Source organism: Podarcis muralis, chromosome 3, assembly GCF_964188315.1.
Source record: "Podarcis muralis chromosome 3, rPodMur119.hap1.1, whole genome shotgun sequence".
NCBI lineage: Eukaryota > Metazoa > Chordata > Lepidosauria > Squamata > Lacertidae > Podarcis > Podarcis muralis.
In genome coordinates, this window is record NC_135657.1 from 26,488,196 (window position 1) to 26,494,520 (window position 6,325).

Below are 6,325 nucleotides of genomic sequence, written 5' to 3' on the forward strand. Positions count from 1 at the left end.
TGGGTTGGCCACGCTTACTCCTGGCTCACACAGCCCTGGTGGCTTGGCCAAGGGTGAAAGTTTAGCCACAGACATCCGCCATGTTTTTATTTTTTGCTTTTGCACTGAGTGAAATTGCAGTGGTCGGCGCCACCTAAAATTGTGCAGTCGAATGGCTAGAGTGTTGGAATAAGACCTAGGAGACCAGGGTTCAAATGCCCACTCATCCAGGAAATTTGCTGGGTGACCTTGGGCCAGGCATAGTCACACAGCCTAACCTACCTCACAGGGTTGTTGTGGGGATTAAATAAGGAGGGGGAGAACCATGTGCGTTGATGTGGCATTTGCCCTTTCGTTTAGAGCCTGTCTGTACAGGGGAAAAAGAAAGAGTTAAAAATGTAGACCAATAGGAAAGCTGGAGGCGGAGCCTACATGTGTATAATAGGGCTTAGCCCGAGGTTTGTTAGAGTTGTCGGTGGGTTGGTTGTAGTGGGTTGGCTGGTTGGGAAAGGCAGTTGGAGAAGCAGTTGGCAGGCAGTTGGAAATAGAGAGACAGGGTAGTGGGTTCTTGAGTGAGGGGAGGTTGAAGAGATAGAGAGAGGAAAACAAGACTAAGGAAGTAAAGAGTAACAACGTTTGGAATGCCGGAAAAGTTCGTTTGTGTCTGAAATAAAATACACTCTTCTTTATTTATTTATTTTTTATCATTTTTATTCAGTTTCCAACATACATTCCATCCATATAACATCTACTTCTAACATATACATCTTTAAGACTTCCCTCAGCCTATCTGACAATTTCCATATAATCACAATTACTCACATTTCTTAAATTTATATTGCGCTTTAACAATCTTAATCTTATCATATCTTTTAAGCAACATTTCTATCTTTCATTCTCACAGAGCTTCTTGAAAACCAACAAGCGTTATTTGCTTCTCACATACATTTTTGATATACTCTGTAAATTTATTCCAGTCCTCGGTGAATCTCTGATCACGTTGGTTCCGCACTCTTCTTTATTAATTGAGAACCTGACTGAGGCTGAAGTGATTTTACCAGTGAGGACCTAGTTGGTGGCAGCGGATTAGTGGTGTACGGATCAATAGTCCGTGAGACGACCGGGGGCTCTGTACGAACACCACAGTCACCTTGATTAAAAACCCATTAATCGCTAGTTAAGAAAGTCAAAGCCTATGCATATTAGTTTGCACAAGTTTGCATTTCCCGGTATCATTCTCGGGAGGAAGGAGTTTAAGGTTTCCAGCCTTTATTATTGGGCTCCAAAGAAACAGTTCTAGAGTTGAGCCAGGTGTTGAAAGGCACACATACACCCTTGCGTGGCTCTGTCATATTCTTTGGCCATGTGAGAAAATGACCCCCACCGCTGCCCTGCTTCCTTTTGGAATCCATTCAGCTGTCAAATCAATTCCTTTCTCTGCTTTCGTATTGTTAGCTAAGAAGACAAGGATTCCCTCACAACGTAGCTTTTTAAAGTCTGGTCGCTGATTGAGCTTTCATCAAATAAGAGGCCTGAAGAGAGTTAAGAGTTAGATGTTTCAGGGCTTCTCAGGAGAAAGAAAAGGAGGACGAAGAGAAAGCTGTGGACGGCAGTTACAAAGGTAAAGGTTAACTCCTCTCTCTTTTTTTGGTAATCCACTTTTTTTGCCTATATAAAACTTCATGTGAAAAACAGGTACATCAAGTAACTGTTTTCAATACACATTTTCCCTTGCAAACTTTAAGTTTCTGGCAAAAACATATTCCTCGGTTTGCTTCATGGTCACATGCACACCGTCCATTAAAGCACTTGCCCAAGGAATCCTGGGAACTACAGTGTGCTAAGGGTGCTGGGAATTGCAGCCCTGTTCGGGGTAATGTACAGTTCCAGGATTCTTTGGGAAAAGCCATGTGATTTGAAGGGATTCTGTGGATGTGACCAGCTCTTGCCAAGCTGCCAATATACTTCTGGGCCAAGTTCAGGATTTTGTTACTAGTTTACAAAGCTCTATGCTATTTGGGGCCAGGATACCCAAGACACTGCCTTCTCTCCTCCAGATCCATCTGATGATTGAGAACATCAGGTGAGGTCCTTGAGTGGTCCTTGGGTGGTACCTGCTCCACAGGTTTACCTGGCAGCTACTCGGAGGAGAGCTTTCAGTGTTGTAGATACTGGCCTGCAGAATACGCTCTCATTTGCATAACTAACCAATTGAGAGACCAGGGTGTTTTTCCTTTCTTAGCTGAAACCAAATGGGAAAGAGCCACAGCTTAGTGGCAGATCATCTGCTTTGCCTGCCCAAGGTCCCAGGTTCCTCTCCAGCTCGGCCTGGGAGAGTCAGGGTAGACAGTGCTAACCTTGGTGGATCATTCTGGTCTGGCTTGGTATGAGGCAGCCCCAGATGTTCCTAGATAGAATCCAGTAGAGCTCGTAAGATTTTGTAATTAATATTAAATTTCCATGTGCCAACTCTTGTGATTTATTTGTTGCATTTGTATCCCATTTTTCCTCCAAGATGCTCAAGGCGGTGAGCAAAAGATGATTCCATTTATACAAAAACCCACTCTGTGAAGCAAGTTGGATGGAGAGATGCAACATAACCCACAGCCACCCAAGGATCGTTGCGGTGGAGCACAGCAGGAATTTGAACCTGGGTTCAATGTGAATATTTAGGTGGATTTGAAAACATTCCTGTTCACCCAGGCATTTGATGGCTGAAAGATCTTGTTACTGGCAACCTTGAAATTATTTAGTGGTGAGGATATTTGATCGTTCCTAAAAGTTTTTACAATCTTTGTATTGTTTTTCTTGTTTGCTGCCCTATCTCTTTATCTGCTTATTTTTCTGTCCACTATGACATGCTGTCCTCTACAGATCTGACCACCATCATCCCCCCTTGTTTGCGAATCACCAAGGCTAAGAAACCAGTCCTGTTGAGGTCAACAGATTTCCTTATTATCAAAAAGGAACATAAAGAAGAAATATTAGAGTAAATGATGCTCTGGATCCTGACAAGCTTGACAATGCCTGTCTTTTGACATTTTATTTTTATAGGTCTCTTAATGGTCCCATTGGACTCTTAATGCTCTTTGCTTCTTTATATATATATTACGGCAACACACACACACACATTTGATTAATATTTTATGGCTACCTGGGTTGCCAGCAGCTCTCATAAATTTCATGGAGGGCTATTTCTGAGGGATATTAATGTGAGAATTCCCTGTTGTTGAGGAACAGTATCAATCACTTAAGCATCAATACCTACATGCCAAAAGATGTATCGCTACAGCATCTTTAAAGAGTCCTTTACAACTCACATCTTCCAAGTGCCACTTAGGCTGTTGATGAATGATCTTTGAGGTGATCTTTCTCCTTGACCAGCATGGGTTAATATCCATATGAACATTTCTGCATCGACATCCTGGAAGAGACCACCAAGCTGAATGCAGCTCCCCAGTTATGCATAGGGTGAGGTCTGCCAGATGTTTGACATACCCCACCTGCAGTAGCTGACAAGCTTGTTGGGGTGGAGGTGCTTCTCTGACCTCCTGGCAATTCTGCTATGTTTGTTGTTGTTGCTGTTGTTGTTGTTGCTGAGTCATGTAGTCGTGTCCGACTCTTCGTGACCCCATGGACCAGAGCACGCCAGGCACTTCTGTCTTCCACTGCCTCCCGCAGTTTGGTCAAACTCATGCTGGTAGCTTCGAGAACACTGTCCAACCACCTCGTCCTCTGTCGCCCCCTTCTCCTTGTGCCCTCAATCTTTCCCAGCATCAGGGTCTTTTCCAGGGAGTCTTCTCTTCTCATGAGGTGGCCAAAGTATTGGAGCCCCAGCTTCAGGATTTGTCCTTCCTGTTTACTCCCAGGTAAAGTATAAGGTTGCAGCCTTAGAAATGTGGTCTTGAGGGAAAATAGATTTTGGAATGTATGTTTGGTGAGAAACACATGATCAAAATACTTTTTTTTTTAACGCAGATTTTGCGGGAGGCAGTGGAAGACAGGAGTGCCTGGCGTGCTCTGGTCCATGGAGTCACAAAGAGTCGGACACGAATAAACGACTAACAACGACAACAAAAAGGTGGAAACAGGACAGAAGAGGCTTGTAGGAAATGTCCGCCCCTACATAGTTCACAAGTTGTGCAGGCGAACTGGCTCATGATAATTTCTGGTCAACAACGATGTTGAAAGGCAACCAAATTTCAAATTTCCCTCTCCCTCCATTTTGTCTTCATGGAGCTTTGAGCTTGTGAAAGACGCAAACCAAACTGGGGAGCGAAGATGCAGTGCTTGGTTCTCTGGGGAATTTACCTCAGCGGAAGCAACTGGAGAATTCACAGTTCTCCAATCTGCTGCACCAGCACTGGCTGAGTTGAGTTGAGGAGGAAAAAGGGAGGAGGGGTTCTGTCTCCAAACTATTTCAGTCCTGGCCACCATTCACTTTTGCTGAGCATGCCAAATATGATGGCTGATTGAATCCCTTGGAAGTTACATTGGAGACCACCAAAGACTTGATGAACATCAAATAGCAATTAGGCTGTGAACCTTTGGTTACACTCAAGCTGAGCTGAATTTCAGCCAAAAAACTGAAGGATGGGAAGCTATACGTTCCATTACCCATCTCTGGAGTCATTCAGTTTCCCAAGATAGAGCGCGGGTCTTCCCCACCAAGAGCTAATCATTAGCTCAGTGAGATTCCTTCTGGGATGACAACATAGACAAGTGGTCCTGCAAGTAGTCCTCCTTTTTATCCAGTTGCTTATATTGTGGAAGTCTAAAATAATTAGTCTGCTGTAATGAGAGACCTGTCCCTCTTTTTCTCCTTTTTACAATCTTGCGTTCACTTCTTCACATTTCCACATCAGTTTGCATTTAAAATCTTCTTAAAAATTCCTCAGCAATTTAGCTAAGTATTTTTTGTGTGTGTGCAAGCACTATCTTTCTATTATAATGTACAGTATTTTAATAAGCTAGTTTCAGTAAGATGCACATTTTATCCTAGCATATGCTGCCCATTACATGACTGGAGACCTGCATTGCAAAATATGATGGATATGTTTCAGTTCATGTAATGATTCAGGAAGCGTGGATTTGGTAGGTTCGCCTTCAAATGCAAACAAGAACTGAATTTCTCCCTGATTCCTGTCTGCCTGCAAACAGAGAATACTGCCCAAACTCCCTTCAACTATAATTGCCCTGAGATCATTGGATGAATTTCTGGCTCTTCTGTCGGTAACTAAATTCACGCTTAAATTTCACTTCCCAAGATTCATTACATGAAGGTGTGACTGTTTAAAGTGGCATGGCACACTGCTTTAAAACTATACATTGGTACCTCAGGTTAAGTACTTAATTCGTTCTGGAGGTCCGTTCTTAACCTGAAACTGTTCTTAACCTGAAGCACCACTTTAGCTAATGGGGCCTCCTGCTGCTGCCGCGCCACTGGAGCCCGATTTCTGTTCTTATCCTGAAGCAAAGTTCTTAACCTGAAGCACTATTTCTGGGTTAGCGGAGTGTGTAACCTGAAGCATATGTAACCTGAAGCGTATGTAACCTGAGGTACCACTGTAGTGTGAATGGGGCCTAGAAAACTAGCAGTCTAGAGCTTGACCTCAGTTTACCTCTCTATGCAGTGTAGTGTTGCCCAGTCAGAAACATCCCAGAAGCTGAGATTTCATGGCCCAAACCTGAGACCTAGGGGTAGCTGCTGGTGATGTTACAGGGGTGGGCTGGAGATGGCAGTTATATAAGAGAGGAAGGCAGGACACACACACACACACACACACACACACACACACACACACACACAAACTTAAAGGGACTATGAAATAATTTAAATCTGGCTCCTGCTGAACCAGAGCTTGCAAGCTGTGTGCGCAATTTTAAAATTGCGTGGCTATTCCCTCCCCACCCACAAGTGGAATAAATGAAGACAACGGACACAGAATTATAGTTTAATGGGCGTAAATGGCCACAACTTTATTGATTACAGGAAAGAAGGGTATTGGCATTAGGCATTGGCCCCTAACCGACTATCCGGTCTAACCAGGAAGGGTTAAACACCAACAGGGGGAGCCACCCGAGATGCATATCCCTAGGCGCTCCCCGAGGGGTTACCGCTCGGGGGCGCGCTTTAGGCCCTAGCCTCCGTAGGTTTCGGACGAGGCGTCGCCCCTCGGAGTCCTTTAACGAACTACCCTTCAAGCATTGGGGGAGGTGATGGCGTTCCTCCCCCCCGACCACATCTGCATGATAATACCCCGGCCAATGCCCACCGCCAAAACCAAGGAAGTTGTGACGATTTGCTACGAGGTAGGCGAAAAAACCAAGTGGCGCAAAACCAGCC

The 6,325-nt window shown here is 44.3% G+C and overlaps 1 long non-coding RNA gene across 1 annotated transcript; it reads left to right on the plus strand.

The window, feature by feature from the left end:
* Positions 1-438: 438 nt before the first annotated feature.
* Positions 439-5,769, plus strand: LOC114593366 (uncharacterized). Its single transcript, XR_003705657.2, has 4 exons — positions 439-631; positions 1,435-1,600; positions 2,495-2,734; positions 3,958-5,769. It is a non-coding gene; the product is annotated as an uncharacterized LOC114593366 (long non-coding RNA).
* The last annotated feature ends 556 nt before the right edge of the window (positions 5,770-6,325 follow it).